General features: G+C 38.6%; 1 protein-coding gene across 2 annotated transcripts in view; it reads right to left on the bottom strand.

Moving 5' to 3' along the window:
• LOC139463733 (dnaJ homolog subfamily C member 13-like) overlaps positions 1 to 20,705 on the bottom strand; it is a 510,967-nt gene that overhangs the window by 246,880 nt on the left and 243,382 nt on the right. The window lies entirely within an intron of this gene.

Raw genomic sequence — 20,705 nt, forward strand, 5'->3', positions numbered from 1 at the left:
GTATAATCCATCTAAGGAGAACAATTTATCTAATGCCAAACAGTTTTGGAAATATTTCCCCAAATTCAGAATATATACCCTCCAAAAGTAGTCAAATAGTAAATATCTGACAAAGTGTTGACGATATCCATATCAAATTAATATGAATTGGTCATTCCTTCATGGATTGGAATGAGTTGTGTGGAAAAAATGATGCACTGCAGAAATTTGAAAAATCTAAAAAACACAACCATGTGAGAGCCCTGTTCTGAAACACATCAACATGACATGCACGTGCAACTTCATTTGCCGGGCTATAAAAACGTTGGGTTATCATTTGCATGCCATCACAATCATACAGCAAGCGAACAGCGAAAACATGCCACTACTGTTGGAAGCCCAATGCAACAACACCATCGGCTGACTGCATACAGGCGAATAATCTTTGGCCGTAGCTAGGTTTTTTCATGTAGCCCCAAGCACCCTTACAAGACTGTGGAACCGTTATCTGACACACAGGACTACATGTGGCCTTCCTAGATCCAGTCGACCACGTATCACTACTAGAGCACAGGACATATTCATTCGGCTATGTCATAACAGGAAAAAACCACCATGGCCATCTATACAACTACGCCAACATCAGGAATTAGAAGGATATCAGACCAGGGAGGAGTCGTTTACGTGCTGAAGAAATTCATGCTTAACGACCAGTTTGAGGGGTCCTTTTGACAGACCAGCATCATCAGCTGCGACGTCATTGGTGTCAAGGTCATTGCGTATGGCCACAACTGCGATGGAGACAAGTTTGGTTTAGTGATGAGTCACGTTTTATGCTTCACCATGCGGATTGGAGACGTAATGTTAACAGGCGTCATCGGGAACGTTATGCCCGAAACTGCATACAAGAAACTGACAGATTTGGTGGTGGAGGTAGTGTGATGATGTGGGCAGCTTTCTCCTACACTGGAAGGACAAACTTGGTGCAAGTTCAAGGGAATTTAACGGCAAAACGCTACATGGATGAGATTCTTCGACGACATGTCCTTCCCAGCTATATCACAAGCTAACATCCAGGTCCTGCCAGGTCCCAATCGAACATTTATGGGCTGCACTGGATCAAAGACTGGGAGCATGTCAGCAACAACCACAAGCACTGCAGGAAGAGTGGGTGAACATTCTTCCCCAGACCACAATTTGGGAGTGCTTCAATGCGATGATGATGCCAGTAATTTCTTGCGCTCTAATGGTGGCCATACAAGATATTGAGCACAGATGAACCTCACCTTGAAAATGTACTGTTCCATGTGTGACATATGGGTCAATGAGAATGATATGTGCAAACTGCAAACAATTGATTAGGATCTGTTGATTATCTATATGGTATACAAAATATACTTCAAAAATCACTTTTGCTGGGTTTTATAAAAAAATTCCTAATGATTTGAACAAAATATGTGACCTGTAATGGGATGTCCTCGGAGAAAGCGAGAACTTGTATCTGATTTTAATGAGACTGAGGTAATCTAAGCATGTGATTAATCCTGTTTTCTTTATTTAAAGCATTAATTGTTTATTGTTAAGCAAGTTTATCTCTGCAGCCTTTGTCATATGCAGCTACCAGCCGTCTCTCATCAAAACACGGGCTGTGTACTCGCGCACAGATGACCACGGAGTACGCTGATCACTCAGATTAACGAGACTGATTAATGAATGATTTCGGTAATTCGTTGCAAATTAGGTGTGTCAGAGTCGGAGTGTGAGACTGTCGGAGTAACCGGTCTAAATAGCACTGATTTAATCAGTTCCCATCATTAGTGTCGGATAAAGCCGATTGTCGAATTAACGAGTGTTGGATTAACGAGACTTGACTGTATGATGTTATCATAAGGAGAAACATACAGCTTTCCATTTTACGTATGGAACAGTTTTATAGCGAATGTCGCTACATGACAGTCAAACTACAACAAGTATAACCTTTAACAAGTCCAAGTGTGGCAATTATGATATATCCATTCTCTGCCAAATAGGGTTTGTTTCAAGGTATCAGTAGCTGTGATGTGATCATTGCTGTAAATAATGCTGAGTTGGTTTTATCGGACGATCAATTTACACACAATTTTGGTGAAATTGATGTAAACAAATATGATTGAAATTTTGCAAAAATTAAGAAAAAAGATTGAAAACATGAAGCCACAAAAAAGTTACACAAGATACTGTAATTGTTTGCATTCCTCAGTATGTATCTGTCGATGTGAAAGCCAAGTGAAGCAGGTGCGCAGAGTAACCCTTACTGATGGTTGATCACGATAGTCAAGCTATTTTTCGGCGCTACATGTAAGTGGTCATGTCTTTGTTTAGCCTTTAGCCTGCTGAATTGTTTTATATAAGGCACTGTAAAGAGCGTTAACGATTTCAAACAATTGGTGCTACATTAAACATGGGACAACTGAAGAAATATTTTGCAAATTTATTTTTGACAGAAAACTACACATTACTACATAAAAATATAACCTGCTGTTACCAAGGATAAGACCAAAGCAAACATAAAATTTGTAAGTTTTCTTGAACTTACTGAATTAGGTAATTAAAGGTGGTAAGCGTTTTGTATGTTAGGAACCTGTTTAAATCGTAAAATTTGTGCAAATTGATTTCAATAACTATGTCTCCAATATCTTCAGCATCAATAAGTGAGTATAAATATGATTTCTTTTTTAATGGCAAATATCAGCGAGATGGTAAATTATGAACCGTTTCAGTAAATTCATTATTCAAAGGTTAAACAGATTAAAGACTTAATTTTCGAGGTCATCATGTCAGTTGCAGAAATAAGAACAATAGGGTTAATCTAATGTGTCATGTTATCAAATTTGCAGGATATAATAAATGACTTATAAATATTAACCGATCCTAATTCCAAGGGTTTTCGTTGAATATTTACGATATACTAAAATACAAATCCCACGTTGTGATGCTAGCAGACTTTCGAAAATCAAACATGGAGCGCTTTGTCCAACCTCAGCATAACTTACATTATATATCAACAAAGTTTACATTGCCTCCATATGTCTTGCCGAAAGCTGACGATCTACTTAATCAAGGAACGTTTCATTTGTCTGTTTTCCGTTTCATATGACGTGTGAAAATGCAAATAAAGATCATGAAATCTTACAGCAATATTTCAGTAAGTGTAATGGTCACTATGGTGTCACAGACTGGGGTAGTCTGCTGATAATCTTTCATAACAAAACAATTACAATAAATTGTGAATGATTTTGCCTGTCGCACCCAGAATAAACACAAATCACTACATAGTATCAGTAATCACCACTAATATGAAATAATAATGTGACTTTGATGGTATAATTGGTGTATGATTTAATCCGTTTGACCTGATCTGCTCCCTTGACCTGGAAACAGTAGACGATGAATAGACATGCCATTTGCAAGTTCCTCAGAGCCTTTTATTTAAATTTTGTTGATATTTAAGGATCACCAATCGATGTTACGTTGAATGTAAAGGCATATGAATCATGTATATGCGATTTACACGCTAATGATTTTGTGTTCACTATAATAATTGTGTCCCATGCTAGAGATATCGCTGATCGGCAATGATCACCCTCCACAACTGGTGCAAAAAACAGGTTGTCACAAAATGTGTTTAAAAAACCATTCATGCGTTGCTGAATATAAGATATCAGCCACTGCGTGATGTACATATCAATAAAATACTATACAAATATTTTCAGTGCTATGTTCACATTAAATTTGGGATAGTTAAAGGAGTTTTGCTTTTAAATTCATAGATATATTTTCATATTTAGTAGTTATTTTATCCACAATGACTAGGTGTATATAAACTAAATATTGGCCAATGTATCACCACAGCGAAACTGATCAATCTTCAATAATTATTTTTCACCTGATCATCAAATATCTGAAAAATCGAACAACAGTTATCATTGTTAATCATTCTAAGAATGCTACCTCTATTACATCTCTGCCATAAACCCTGTATTTTGGCTTCAGTCACACTAACAAAAAATTCCAGATTTTAAACAGACATCCTCTTCACTGCCAATTACACACAACTAGCTGTCGCCAAGCAGTCTTGTAACTACCCAAGCCATGATGTCATATAATTGATGGGAGGGAGTACTTCTGATGTAATGTAATAGAGGTAGTATTCTTAGAATTATTAACAATGATAACTATTGTTCAATAATTCTTATGAAACTTCTACCTCTATTACATCTCTGCCAGAATAAACCAGATTGACCCGGTGGGATCTGCCTCTAGTAACTCCCTGTGTGAGGTACATCCCTTGAGCGAGTAGGCAGCTTGCTCGAGCGGTCCACAAAAAAACATCAAATATACAGAGAGCAAAGGCAACTATAACATCTGGTTGCTACAAATTGGTTTCTAACTTTACCGTGATGCGTCGTAGATATCTACAGAAACATGGAGAGTGAGAGTTGGTCAGTTTACTCACCCGACTGGGACTCGTCAAATCAGCCATGTTGGACAGTATACACCATGGACGAAATACTCGCTAAACACTGAGATGGGCTCTCGGCTTATTGGAACATTTTCATTTCTATACACTATGGTGCAGTTAAGTGCTGTAGCATTAGTGATTCAAAAATGCTTGCTACTGTCTGGTGATGTGGATCTAAATCTGGGCCCCTCAAAAGTTGATAAAAATCAGATAAACATCGACATCATGCAAGAAATTCGAAAAATGAAAAATGATCCGTCAAGAGAGATTCGCGATGTCAAATCCGACACACGAAAACTAAACATTAGTATGGAAGAGTTGCAGTCAAGTTTAGAAGAAATGAAACAGACGCAACACACTATGAGACTTGTTGATATAGATGCCATATGGACTGTCTTGACATCGTGGAAGAACATGCCGATTCTGCTATCAATTACACTGTTATATCAACAAAATTACATGCTGTAGAAAACAATATTGACCGCCTTGAACAGTACAGCAGAAAACAAAATGCTCTCCTCTATGGTGTTTCCGATTCAAGCATGGAAAATACAAAATCTTTGAAGTCAACTGTATGTGAGACCTTGAATTCTGTAGATAGTGATTCACTTTTTTTTACTGTCACTGATATTGTGAAAGTGCATCGTATGAAAACGTCCGGGTCAAAGCGACCTCACCCACTCATTGTTTGTTTCACAAATCTGGATCGTAAGATACAAGCTATTTCATTACGATTCTGTACTCAAACATTATGGAATAGGAATTTCAAATAATCTTACAAAACGCCAGAGACAAACTCTTCAACAATTGAAACCACAAAACAAAAGAGGGGTTAATAATCTCAGGCTTAACACGCCACAAGACTGGCTCCAATGTGCTACCAGAAATGTCACAGTCGGCATTGTGTCAAACACCAGCGTCCATCCCATCCTACAACGTGGAATTGTCAACTTCTAACACAGACCACAGCTAGGGGTGTGGCTGTGGCCCTACACGCTCTGATGACCACAGACATCCCATCAATATATTATTTTGAAACATATCAGGACTTTCGACCAAAATTGATGATCTATATTTCATCGAATTCATTAAACGGTATGATTTTATTTCACTTAGTGAAACATGGTGTAAGAAACCGCTTTGCCATCAATATTTTTCTGATTATCAGCAATACATTCTACCAATACATGAAAAGCCATGCTATCATCCTGAACTGCATATTCTTTATCTGAGATAAATCTTTGCTCAATCTGGAAAAGGATATTTTGATGGCCTGTACTTATGTAAGACCTATTGGGTAGGTCTTGGTATACTGACAAGCATCCACATGTGGTATAAGCCTACTGTTGGAGTCTCTTATAAATGTACTGAATGACTATGGTGATTGACACCTGTTACATGGAGGCGACCTCAACGCCAGAACAGGTACAGATCCAGACTTTTTCTATGATGACATTGCTGAACGGTTAGGAATAGAAGATTTCTCTGATCTCAGTGACAACGTTAACATCACACGATATTCATGTGATAAAATAGTGAATCATTTTGGAAAAACACTATTATACCTTTGCTGTGCCATGAATCTAAATATATTAAACGGCAGATGTGGTGATGATGCTGGCAAAGGTGAATATACATTTATTGGTGCGAATGGAACAAGTGTCATTGACTATATCATTTCAACAACTCGTTTGTTTGCATTGTGTTCTCGCTTCAATGTTGAAACTAGGTCAGAATTGTAACACGCACCAATCACTTGTACATTGCAGTCACGTGACCTTGATCAACAGGAGCATCTTGAACAAGACGCACATGCAAATAATGCAGTTTGTGCAGTAACAACAAATCAATAGGATTCATGAAAATATTTATTGATAATATTAGGGGCTACTCGGTTGTTACATAAAAAGACATACCCTGTGGGTATGAATGAAAAGCTCTGTGGGTATGAATGAAGAGGTAAGGGTCATGCTGACCTGATTGAATGAATGCTCGTTACCCTGCAGGTAATGAACAAGTCCTGAGACCGTGCCAGCCCTGGACTGTAAATTTGGAAGAAAGGTACTTTGGGGGCCACAAGCCATTCCTATGCAGTATGCAGGGCTTGGAGTGACTTGTGAAGCAGTAGTATAGGTAATGGGGGTTCTGGCTCACTTCCACTGGAGCTGGATTCATATACCTATACTGCTACTACAGATGGAATTTTTTATGCCAAAATGATTATGCGATTTAACGATAGTCATGAGATTGGCTCTAGCTCACCAATACCTGGGGCCAATCATTGCTTTAGATGAGCCTAAATGGTAATAAAAATATTCTTCATTATTTTTATCGATAAAGCGATATTCAACATTTTTATTAAGTTCTTCGTTCATTTTACTAGGAGACCAGACTATATAACTACACTCTTCTTGTAAATTGATAAGAAACAATTGATTACCGTATTTGGTTGGTTTGACATCACTGATATAATAAAAACCTTGTGGTAATTCTCTCCATTTAATAGTTTTTTCCATTAATATATATATTTATGTAAGCATTTGTCTAAATGTAATCAAACGATAGTAAGCAATTTATTTTTAATCTCCAACCAGTTCTTTGGTTTTGGCACGGAATAATTGACGCGCTTGTTGCCTCCCCTGTTCTATGAACTTTTTTTTCTCGTCCTCGCTAATACCATTGGTCTTACGAGATTTTGATCGAATCTCCTGCTACATTACGTTGTATTTGGTGAGTTCTGACAACACTAAACGAAACTCCTCCTCGGATATCTTACAATCGACCATTGCTGTCGAAATATGATCCTCAATGCAGGTTCAACTTTGCTTCGGCGAGTATTCGAATTTTATCGTGTTTTAATGCTTTCTTTTGCAACCTACGAGAAATGAATTTTATTGCTATTCCTGCCAGTCCCGAGGCTCCGGCGGTTATTTCCATGTCGAGCATGATAGGCGCGGCGATTATAGTTGATAGTAAACCGACACCGGTTACACCGAGTCCCATGCCAGCTACTACAAGAGCGGTGTCAACTCCGTCCAGAGCATTCACGGCTCTGCGATACTTTTTATACAATCCAAGTCTCAACCCCCTATCCTTCTCTATTCGATGTTTTATGTCGCTTATTTGATGTAATCGAAATCCGACAACAGTTTCCATCTTTTCAATTGCTTCATCGAGCGCCGGATATAAACTCATAGTGTATATTACGAATATATAATAGTCTTTAATTGGTCTTGCTTAAAGGTTTTGATAGTATACATCAACCTTATCAAATGTATATTATACGGTAAGAATATCTTAGAAAGAGAAATTCTGTCACTTTTAATAATTTGAACCCCCTCGAGGGTTGTAACGGGTGATGCTCCAACATGAATAATACTGCAATGTCGACGCTCATGTTTCTTGAGCCATTTAATCGATAGACCTGGTAATATTTCGAAGGCATCTACCGGTGCATCTTCGAACAAGACTTCAATAATAAGCGTAGAAATATTAGGTATTGCACTCAAGTTCTGTTTAATATCATCGAATTCTGTAACCAAATTTAAACTAACATTTTGGATTGCCGGACAACTATATAACATATGACCTGGTTTTTCTGGCAGGGGAGTGACTAACACACTTTTTCGTTTTGACGGGATATAGGCCGCGAGTACGATGCCACTATTTATTATCTTAGTTAAATTATGTCCCTTACCCATCATCGCATAAGGTGGGGTAATGACGATATTCAGTAGCCACTTGATGTTTGCTTCGACCATAGTCCATTTATTCTCACTGTTGTAAATAATATTGTACGGAGTGGTTTTAAGGAGTCTACTAACGTCGACATCGCTTAAATCTTCTAGATTACCCGTGAATGTAACTTCTTTCCGCTTGTATACATTATCGTGTAAGTGTAAAGCGTATAACTTACCATTGGTACCCGGTTTACCGAATCCTTCCGTGTCTCCGAGATCGGAAAGCGCAATTGTATTACATTGTCTTATCGTTCCAGGGCCTGATGCATCAACCATTATTTATAATATGGAGTGTTACACTTAAGTATCCTATATGTACAGGTTGGTGTTTTACATCTAATACAGAAATTTTAAGGTCTGAAATAATACCCCGCTTTAATTTTTTATATTGTAATAACGAGAAAGTTTCCGTTCTACCGCTATTGTATTTTTCATCTTTCACTGGAACACTTCTGAGTAGAGTTGAAGGACTTTCTTGTTGAATATTATCCGTTGTACTTATTTCATCAAGATGGATGCACAACTCTTTATAGGGAACTAAATCGGGTAAATTGAGTCCCTGATCTGATGTCTTGATTACTGTTATTTCTCCTCCCCATCCAAGTGTGTATGCTAAGTTACTGTAAAGCTTTACATCCTTTTTTCCAGCGTTTAAAATCAGTAACCCATTTGACTCATTTTGTGTTAGACTTATTCCATTAGGCTTAAAAAATTCATCATTGAGTGAGCATACGCTGTAATACCCATCAGGTATAATGTATTTTTGACCATTTATTTCTGTCTCATTATTATAACCTCTCGCAGCATTTATATTGGTCCACCGTGGGTAATACGTTACATCGCATAGTGCTACTTCGTGTTGTCCATCCGAGTTATCGATTGTATGAAGCAGTTCAATAGACTGACCATTTGTTATTCCAGGTAGTGTAACATACATATTAAATATACAATGATACTATATCATAACTTAAATATGAAATCGAGATACATTACTAATCAATCGATTATAGTAACTGCCTCTGGTGCTGAATTTTTCCTTAAATTCCCCGATATCTTTGAAAATTACAGAGTCACGGCAACTAGCGATAAAATGGTGCACGATTGGTTTCACAATCCGATGCAATTTTAGCAGAATCAGTTAAACTTTGCCATATGGTGTGCCACAACGGGATGTGGCGTATCTCTTTACGCTCCAGGATTTGAACTGAATAAGTCTGTTATGTCATTTCACGTGTACTATCAGATTAGACGTATACTTAAAGAAATTAGTGCTCCATTACCGCATGATTGAGCGTGGAATTCCACAAATAATCAGTACGATAAGAAGGCATTCGAACGTATTTGTAATGAATTTAATGTTTCTACGAGTAAAGATTGGCGTCTGAGTGGAGTTAACCATGGTCTAGGTATTCCATACGATGGTGCACACTCTGTTAAAGAAGTCAGCGATGATTTACTGAAAAGGGGTCGGCTCCTTCCGAGCTTTGCTCTCTCAAGTAACGAGTGGAGAGATGATCGTATGAACTTTATGGGTGGTGTTGCTTTCACCATCCAAAAGGTTGAGCAACCACCTGGAGACGCTTGGAATGAATTTCTTAATGATAAAACGGAAAATAATTTTACTAATCCAGGATTTGTAAGAGTTAATGAATCGATAAGAACTTATGTATGGGCAATACTCGGAGCGCAATCTCAAACACGAACGTCCATTATCTTTTCTGGGACGGCGCTCGATGCGCAAAAACAGTTTGTCTCAAACGTGGAAGACGCCATTAATTCACCAGTTGACATACCATCGTCTGTAAAGCGTTTTCAAGATGCATTACAGTACGCTCAATCCAAAGTGGACTTCGTTTATGCGCCGGGACTATACATGTCTCCGAGTAATATGGAACTTAAGATCGGTCAAGTGATAGTTTATAATAATAAAATTGTTATCGCTACCGATCAACAAAAACCAGGTATAAATTCAGATATGAACGTCGAATTAATAACGCAAACGATCACGGGCGAAAAGGGAATAGTCAAGCCACAAACACCAACTATCGCACAAACATCTACTGATGCACAAGTGTCACCGCATATTGCGGTTAAAAATCAACAACATATCGATGAAAAAACAGCGCTTGTAGTGGGTGGAGTCTCGGTTGGTTTACTCATGATTTGGTTAAATAGTCTTTAGCGAATACGTACAACAGCCCTGCAATTGCTACGATCAACCCCCACAAGTTTTGACTAAGCCAAGTGGTGGTCTTAGCTAATAAATTCAATAGCCAGGAAACAACACTCCCTATTATACCGGGAAGTGCAGCCGCGGCTTTCTCAGCGAGCTTTCCCAGTGCTGAACCTAATACTTTTAAATGCTTTTTTATCCACTCTCTTATACCGTTTTTATCGTTAGGCGGTGATCCGCCGCCACCACCTGTTAACGAGAGAGTCAAAGTCGATATAATAAATCCCAACGCGGTTAAAATACTGGCAATTGTTATTCCCTGTTCTCTGAACAATGTTTCAATTTTATCGCCCATGCCGGGAAGTGCAGCCGCGGCTTTCTCAGCGAGCTTTCCCAGTGCTGAACCTAATACTTTTAAATGCTTTTTTATCCACTCTCTTATACCGTTTTTATCGTTAGGCGGTGATCCGCCGCCACCACCTGTTAACGAGAGAGTCAAAGTCGATATAATAAATCCCAACGCGGTTAAAATACTGGCAATTGTTATTCCCTGTTCTCTGAACAATGTTTCAATTTTATCGCCCATGTAGTGTCATCGTTGAGGACTTGATCGATAGTTTCTCGAATACGACTGATTTGCGAACGAATTGCCTTTCTATTACTGGAAGCTGCTTCGAGGCGGGCTGATCTTTCGTCTTCTAAGTTACGTATTCTTTCCGCTACGTGGCGTCTACTGAACTCATCGCCCGCCTGTTCGAGTTTTGTTTTCTCGTAAGCTATATGCTTGTCGATTTCGGATAGCTTGGCCATATTATTGATGAGTTCTCCCCGCATAGTTTGCATTGCCTTGTCAAGACCCTGTAATTCCCGAATACTGAACTCTGAATGTGGTACACTGGCCGTGGAATTATCGTAATAGGTATCTAAGATTTCTCCGAGTCCGTTCGAGGCCACCATCGAGGCTGCTTCCAAATCATCTGTATTAACGAGTTCTTTCCTCATAGCCTGAAGAGCCTTAGTAGTCTTCGCGGAAAGTTTTTCTCGTCCGTATTCTACAAAACCTAATTTATCACGAACAAACTCGCAGCTATGTCTGCCGGCTATAGTAGACAAGGCTAGGGGCTTACGAAAACTATAATGCATAAGATCAATATGCGGAGAGTCACGCACTCGCAATGTTCCTTTACTATCTAGCATAAACTTTGAATAGTCACGACCTATTGGGATAACATAATTTTTATCTTTTTCTTTTAAGGCATCGTAATAATCATCGACGGTTGATTTTAATATTTCATCGTTAAGACTACTTAACCTGGTTTCATCAGTATCTTCGATTGGATTCTGGTTATCAAAGTCATCAAAGGTATCTAGTTCAAAATCACCCATTTTTATATTAAACATATGGTTATATAATTTCAATATAACAATGTCTTCGCAATACGGACGCAAGTTAAACCCACAACGTAGACTTCGAGATCCATTAGGGGTCAAAGCAATTCGTCAGTCTGTTACTATAACTAATAACCCGAGTACCATCGATCAGAATCAAACGCTTCTGGTTCGCTTTCCTAATCTCGGCGCACACGATGTGTTATTTCCGGGAACTGTCCGACTAGCATTTACGATTATTTTGACTTCTATCGACGTTAACAGGGAGCCCGTTCAGAACTTAGGTCGTGCTATCGTTAAGAAAATCGCTATTAAAATTAGCGGTAATGAGGTTTTGAGTATACTATTGTTACATGGATCTCTGGAGAACGAATAAAGAGCGGGAAAACTTACAGTACCAAGGTATTTGTAATAAGAACACATTGAGACTGCGCGTAGATGCTTCTAGTGGTGATGGTACTGTCGTAAAAGATCAGGCCGTTGCCGACGCATTAGGTAACAGATTCTATATTCCCCTAGACTTTGAATTACTAGATTCCCACATGCCTTTTTATCAAGCATCCCTAGATGATAGGTTAGAATACGAACTCACTTTTAACGACTACGGTAGAGTAATCAGAGCTGCTGAAGATGCTAGCTATTCCATTGACAATATCTCGCTCGAGTACGATATGATAACGGGTCCCGAATTATCCAGACAAATTCGTAACCAGTATTCGGGAAGTTTAGCCATTTTGTACGATCGCGTGCTGCGACATCGCAAGATCACGAGGGACAAAAAAGATACGATGTGGAATATCAATCTAAACGTCCCCACGAGGTCGTTGAAGGGTATTTTAATGTTGTTCGAGGACCCCTCCGATGCGTTTAAAAGAAATACCGAGAAGTTCTACAATCCCAAGATTACGAAAGTAGAATTGACTATTGAGGGCGTTCCTAATCAACTATATAGCCAAGGAATGCTAGCCTATCACCAGTGGGATGAGATTAAAAAACTTCCTTCTATAAAACGTTCCCCGGAAGTTAACGCGGTCGTGAAAGATCTGTCTCTCGGGAGTGTATAGATGGGTGAATACCTCACCACGAAGTACGCCCTATGGCTCGACATGCGAACAACGGACGATGACCAACTACACGGCAGTGGGAGGAGAATAGAAAATGCTAGCGAGGGTGTCAGTATACAGATAACGAAGCTCCAGGAATCGGCTGGTAAATTAAACATATATTTGTACGTGATTATGGATGCGCAACTTAATATACAGAATGGGAGATTCGTGCAAGCAATCTATTGATAATCTTTTACCTAAAGATCCGCACTGCGCTATCATATGCGGGCAAACGGGCTGCGGAAAAACAGCTTTTATTCTAGATATTTTAGAAAGTCATTATCGGGACGTTTTCGATCATCTAATTATTCTGTGTCCAACTATAAGCGTTAATAAAACATACCTATCGAGAGATTGGGTAATGAATGACGACGGGGTACACAGAGTCGATCCGGGCGATCGTTTACAAGACTGTCTCCGAGTATGTCACGAAAAATACAAAGGAGAATCAACCCTTTTCGTAATAGACGACTGCAGCGCGAGTAAAGAACTAACCAAAAAGAAAGATATGCTTTCGTATTTAGCATTCTCTGGAAGGCATACTCAACATAGCGTTTGGGTACTTACTCAAAAATACAACTCTGTCCTGAAAGATCTCAGAGAGCAGACCAAATGGGTAGCGCTGTTTCATTGCAAAGACCGAGATTCATTCGAGGAATGTTTACGCGAAAATTATGTCATTTATACCAAGGGTGAACGAGATAAAGTCAGAAAAGTGTTAGCGGCAACGAAGCACTGTAAACTCGTATTAAAAACCGATCAACCAGCTGCTTATGCAATTGCTTAGCAAAATGTAGCAAAATTATAGCAAAATTATAGCAAAATGTAGCAAAATGTAGCAAAAATGTAGCAAATTGAACATTAGCGGTTAATATTACATAAAATGTGGTTCGAAATCATCATTCTTTCGCAACAGTTCATTATTACGGGATGTATTGGATACATCATATTATATTATGTTAGACTTAAATATCTCCTTAGGTATTACATTATGGAATGCGACGAACTCATCGAACAAATGCTCAAAGAGTCTGATCAACATGCTGAAGTAGTTACAGATAAACATAGAGAAAGACTCATCGCTTTGGTAGCCGGTGGAAAATGTTCCCAATATTTGGGAGAAAATTATACCATCGAAAAAATTGATAACATGACCGACGAAGAAATTAAAAAACTGTATGCGCGTTACGAGTCTAGACTGGGAGCTACCATGACTAAAACGATAGGGTCTTCTATATTACAACTATACACAGTCGTAGCTAGTACGTTTCTCCCCATCCCGGCAGAACATCGCATGTATTTATGCGAATCTCTAGAGAAAGACCCATTCATCGAACACGCTATAAGCTCAGTGAGCTGTGAGTTTTATCATAGATTCGGAATGTTCTTAGCTCCGTTCACCACAGCTTTAATAACGGCTAGGTATTGTCAATTTAAACATACGTGCCCACTAGATAATATAAATGGAGACACAACAGGTGATACCACAACAGATTGTGAACACGCAACCACAACAGATTGCGGAACAACAAGTGAATGAGGAACCACCACAAGTGAATGAGGAACCACAAGTGAATGAGAAAATACTAAAACCCAGAGTTACTAAGAACCCCCCAAAAATAGCTGCAGGAAGAAAGGGAGGGCTGGCGCGCAAAGCAAAATTAATAAATAATTCAAATCCGATTAAAACATGGGCACTAGTAGGAGTTGCTGGTATAGCGGCTGTATGGTTCTTTTACAAGACCGGAGAAGAGAAAACGTCACCCCCGCCGCAACAACAAGTTCAATTAGAGGTTAGTCCTCATATAATGCTATAAGAAGCATGACTACTCCAGTTACAGACGGTAAAATGTTGGTAAACGCGACGTATCATTCAGCGGTGGTCAGCGGCTTGGCCATTGGCTATGCCCGTATGGCTAAAATGATTACTAAAGCCAAACCTCCCAAGCTAGATTTTAATGGATTTGATATAGGTATGATGGTTCTGGATATTGGATTAGCTATGGCAACGAAGGATATGCTCATCAAACAAGACATAATGAAGTAATTAAACATTTGAATATTTTATATTATATGGCATCAATTGCGATGATGGTCGGTGGAGCTGTTGTTAATGCTCTAGCTTTTTCGGGGAGTAATTATTAATTTTCCAGTATGAGGGAATCAAACGCTAAAGAAGTTGAAGAGGAGCGTAAACGACATAACGAAGCTTTAGAACAATACCAAGCAGCCCAGTTACAATATACGCAGCAGAGAATGAAGAGATTAGACTTTATTCATGAAAAACTGATTAAGGAAGGACATTCAATTCAAACGTTTAAGGATGTTGAATCCGCCATGCACGAATACTTCCTCGTTTATGGGAAAAAACTCGACCCAATACCTAGACCAACAATGAGTCAGTTTTATACACCGTCAGAGGAACAAAAGAACCGCGAGGTCACATTTGTGATTATGGGGTTATCTGCTCTATTGATTTTCAGCTATACAATAGCTACTCATAAATAACCACAGCTGTGGCTATGCATGATCTATAAATAGCCTAATCAATAGTGTAGATGTGATTTACCTTTTAGACAAATGATATGATATGTGTATAACCATGAATCTATGCAAATATACACTCATGGGGAAATCGATTCAATGTCAGAAGCCATCGGTGGGTATTTACTGTGGCACTCACGCTTATAACATCAGAAAGGGTTTTAAAAATTATGTTTGTTCTGTATGTGGGATTGGAGTCAAATGTAGTTACAGTTTATGTAAGAGTCATGGTGCTGATAAGGTCAGGAAGCAGATTATTTATGCTAGGAAGAGAGATTACATCAATGAGAGGAATAGGTTGGGGAGAATACGTATTTATATATGAAAAACAACCATTTAGACAAATGAATAATTTTGTATATACCATGGTCACAATGGTTTTTGTCAGAGAGTTGAAGGCTATAGCAAAACAACGTGGTCTACATGGATATTCTCGAATGAGAAAAGCTGAATTGATTACCTTACTCGGTTTGGAATACAACAGACCACCCCAGACTGTTAGAGAACTCAAAGTTCGAGCGAGAAACAGTGGGCTGAGAGGTTATTCTCGAATGAGAAGAGCTGAATTGATCGCTTTACTAGATAATAATAATGATGTTGATAATAATCAACAAGAACAAGACGAGGATGATATTCAACAAGAATTAATATTTGTACCCACAACCACCAGCGTTGGTAAATATTTAAGAGGTTGGAAGATGGATATTAATTCCAACATGGATGTTAACGATATTAAGCCCATCATATCGAGTAAAATTAACGAGGAGTTAGATGATTTACATAGTATAAAATACCAGCTGACGATTAAAATGTCATTGAGTAAAAGTAACACAGACGATAGCGTCGAATATACCGAACCATATTTCCGTAGCAATCAAGAAGTTATAACCAAATCCGATACTATAAACGCATCATTAGATACATCAATTCAGAGGATACAGGAAACTTTAGAACGCTGGAATAATAGAGGTTCGGGTTGGGGTGTGGATAAAATCGATAGTTTATATTTAGATATAGCAAATTACATGCCTTTCAAAGGTGGATCTTATATAGATTTACCTCCGTATTATAAGAAGAAAAAAGCCATAATTAACGTAAAAAATAAATCCGATGACTGTTTAAGAATGATGATAAGATCTGCATTGTTCCCCGTAGACAAAAATCCGGATAGACCTTCTAGCTATCCCCAAAACGATGGACTCAACTTCGATGGTATAGACGAACCTACACCAATATCACAAATTGATAAGGTGGAAAAGCAAAATAATTTAGCTATAAATGTTTTCGGACATTCTAAAGGAATTGTTGTTCCGCTCCGGAACATATTCCCAGAATCAATTCATTTCTGATCGAAAAAGATGGTAAATATCATTATACGTGGATAAAGAGTTTAAACAGGGTGCTATACGATCAAACAAAACATAAGGAAAAGAAATATTTCTGCAAAAGATGCCTGCATGGGTACAGTAGACAACATCTATTAGAAGCGCATAAAGAAGACTGTAGAGGTGTTGGACAGAATGCTATCAGGATCGATATGCCTAAAGAGGGAAAAAATATATTAAAATTTGAACATTATTGTAATCAAATGCCAGTACCGTACGGAATTTACGCCGACTTCGAAGCGCTTATCAAACCCATAGAAAATACCAACCACGATAATAATCAAAGTACGTACAAAACTCAAGAACATATTCCTTGTGGGTTTGGATATATAGTTGTAAGGTATGATAGGAAAACAAACACTACCGTGATTTACAGAGGTCCCGATGCAGCGGGAAAGTTCCTAGAATATCTACAAAATGAAGAGAGAATAATCAGGGAAAAATTATCGTGTAAGAAACCCATGCGTATGACGAGGGATGATTGGGGGCCCACAAGAAGTCAACGAGTTGTCACGTTTGTAATAAACCCCTGGATGGGTATTCTGTAAGAGATCATTGTCACGTCACGGGTAAATATCGGGGAGCCGCTCATAACGAGTGTAACTTGAAACTAAAAATGAATGCTCAAACAATACCCATCCCCGTTGTGTTTCATAACCTTAGGGGATACGATTCACATCTCATTATGCAAGCTATCTCAAAGGTTTAACGTGCATTCCTAACAATATGGAAAAATACATATCGTTCTCGTTGACTAAACCTATACATTATAGGGACAAGGATGGGAAATCTAGAATAAAGCAAAGTAATGGGCTTAGATTCATAGACTCCGTACAGTTTCTGGTATCTTCCCTTGACAATTTAGCTAATGCGAACAATCCCGATGACTTCGCGATAACAAATCAATATACCGATAAGATAACTCGTCATTTGTTGCTGAGAAAAGGTGTATATCCTTACGAATATATGGATGATTGGTCTAGATTCGAAGAAACTGAATTACCACCCCTCGAATCATTCTATAGTAACTTAACAGAATCTAGAATAACAGATGCCGATTATGAACACGCTCTGGCGGTCTGGGATAAATTAGGTTGTAAGAATTTAGGTGATTATCACGATCTGTACTTAAAAACCGATGTACTGTTACTCGCCGATATATTCGAGATATTTAGAAAGACGTGTTTAAAACAATACGGCTTGGACCCGGCATGGTACTATTCCAGTCCCGGACTATCGTGGGATGCATTGTTGAAGAAGACCGGCGTAGAACTAAAACTACTCACAGATTACGATATGCACTTGTTTATTGAGAAAGGATTAAGAGGGGGTATATCGATGGCGGCGAAAAGGTATTCTAAGGCTAATAATAAATTAGTGGAAGGATACGATCCGAGTAAACCCGACATACATATATTATATCTCGACGCTAACAATTTGTACGGATGGGCTATGAGTCAACCTTTACCCACGGGTGGTTTTGAATGGGTCAATGTGAATGATATCAATAATAATGATGAAAATAAAGGGTACATACTAGAAGTTGACTTGGAATATCCGAGTTCCTTACATAAAGACCATAACAGTTATCCGCTAGCTCCCGAAAGATTAATGGTTAATAAAGACTGGATGTCGGAATATCAACACTCATTGATGGGTAATAGTAGGTTAGCTAACGTAGAAAAACTCGTACCAAATTTGATGGATAAGACAAAATATATAGTTCACTACAGAAATCTCCAGTTGTATCTATCGTTAGGTATGAAACTAAAGAAAATACACAGAGTTCTAAAGTTTGATCAAAGCCCTTGGATGGAGCCCTATATAAGGCTGAACACAGATTTAAGAAAGATAGCCACCAGCGATTTCGAAAAGAATCTGTATAAGCTCATGAATAACTCGGTATTTGGTAAAACTATGGAGAATCTAAGGAAGCGTGTTGATGTTAAATTAGTCAGATCTAATGAGGAAGAAAGACTCAGGAAACTTATAGCCAGTCCGGCTTTTAACAGCAGCAAGATATTCGATAACGACTTAGCCACGTTGCATATGCAGAAAAGTAATATAAAATTCAACAGACCAGTGTACGTCGGTATGAGTATTCTCGACTTGTCAAAACACTTAATGTATGACTTTTATTACAACAAACTTAAGAAGCAATACGGCGATAGATGCGAGGTGTTATATACCGACACATATTCTTTGTTGATAGAAATACAAACCGAGGATGTGTATAAAGATATGGCAGAAAAAATAGATATGTACGACACGAGCGATTACCCAAAAGATAATCCACTGCACAGCGTTGTAAATAAAAAGGTGTTAGGTAAGATGAAGGATGAATGTGCTGGGACTCCTATAGCAGAGTATGTAGGATCAAGACCTAAGATGTATTCTATAAAAAAGTCCGATAATGGAGAGATAAGAAAAGCTAAGGGTGTTAAAAAGTATGTGGTAAAAAAGCATATCAAACACGAACAGTATAAAGAATCATTATTCAACGGTAGAACGTTCAAACATGAGATGAACTCTTTAAGAAGTTACGATCATAGGATATATGGATTAAGAATGAACAAGACATCATTCTCCCCCTTAGATACAAAGAGATGGATTGATAATGATGGTGTAACTACATATGCTTATGGTTATGGTGGTAATACTGTACCGTCTGGAACTATGAACAACTCTTCTCGTACAAATGCCCTACCCGGTCCATCTTGAAGATAATAAAGAATAGGCTCTCCTTCTTTCGTAACCAATCGACTAATGTTATACGTCTTAAGGGACCATATGGGATCGGTTGCGCGACGTAGGCCTCCCTCGAGTTCACCGGGCTGGTATAAATATCTTACCCTTACTCTATACGGAAGTTTTCGTTCTTTGCCTCTCCTCGGTGCTGAAGATTTGGAAGTCACGGATTTCATTTTAATCGCATCGGATGGTTTCTTCCCGATTAATCTCGTTACTTCATTATTCAGCGCTGATACAACGGCTGATAATCATGTCACCCATTCGGTTGATCTCAATTTCTCGGATTTCATTTCGATCCCATACTGATAGCCAAACAAACGTTCCGCTAGAGTCCGGTTAAATCTTTCGACGATAGCTTGACTGCGGTGGGCATCTCTTTCACCACGGACGATTTTGACGTAGTGCTTTGTTAACAGTTTAGTTACCGATCCCATAAACTCTCGACCGGGATCTACTTGAAATAGCTTAGGCCATTTTAGTGGTCCATGTTTATATATGCGACTCAGTGCATTAGCTACTTCTGTTGAATCTTTCAAGGTTAATGGCTCAGCCTCTTTGTATCGACTAGCCACATCCACTACTGTTAAAGCGTATTTATACGTTTTGCGTTTTACCTTATCGTGGGGAAGAAACAAGAGGTCAGCCTGATGAACTTCATTCGTCGTAGAAATATCAAACTTCTTCCTCGGTATATAACGCGGTGCCGGTAAATATATTTGCCACAACGCTTGTTTCTTTAACCAATCCTTGGCCACATCTTTAGATACCTTAGCCGCGGTGGCTAATTTTTTTATTGCTCCTATACCTTTCCAATATCCTCGTGGGCTATAGTAAATTTTATTCATTATTAATTAATATTGATGTTTCGTTTAATACAAATCCGGCTCTAGTGGAAGTGGTCCAGAACCATCATTACCTATAAAAATTTATATCATAGACTCCAGGTGGTGGTCAATTTAGCTGAATCTCATGACTATCATTGAATCGCATAATCATTTTGACATAAAAAATTCCCCCTGTAGTGGTGGTATAGGTACATAAATCCGGCTCCAATGGAAGTGAGCCAGAACCCCCATTACCTATACTACTGAAGCCCAAATGAGGTTGTGTGCAATCGAGAGTATAGCTTCATCTGGA

This window comes from Haliotis cracherodii, unplaced genomic scaffold (genome assembly GCF_022045235.1).
Source record: "Haliotis cracherodii isolate W230 unplaced genomic scaffold, xgHalCrac1.p SCAF_16, whole genome shotgun sequence".
Taxonomy (NCBI): domain Eukaryota; kingdom Metazoa; phylum Mollusca; class Gastropoda; order Lepetellida; family Haliotidae; genus Haliotis; species Haliotis cracherodii.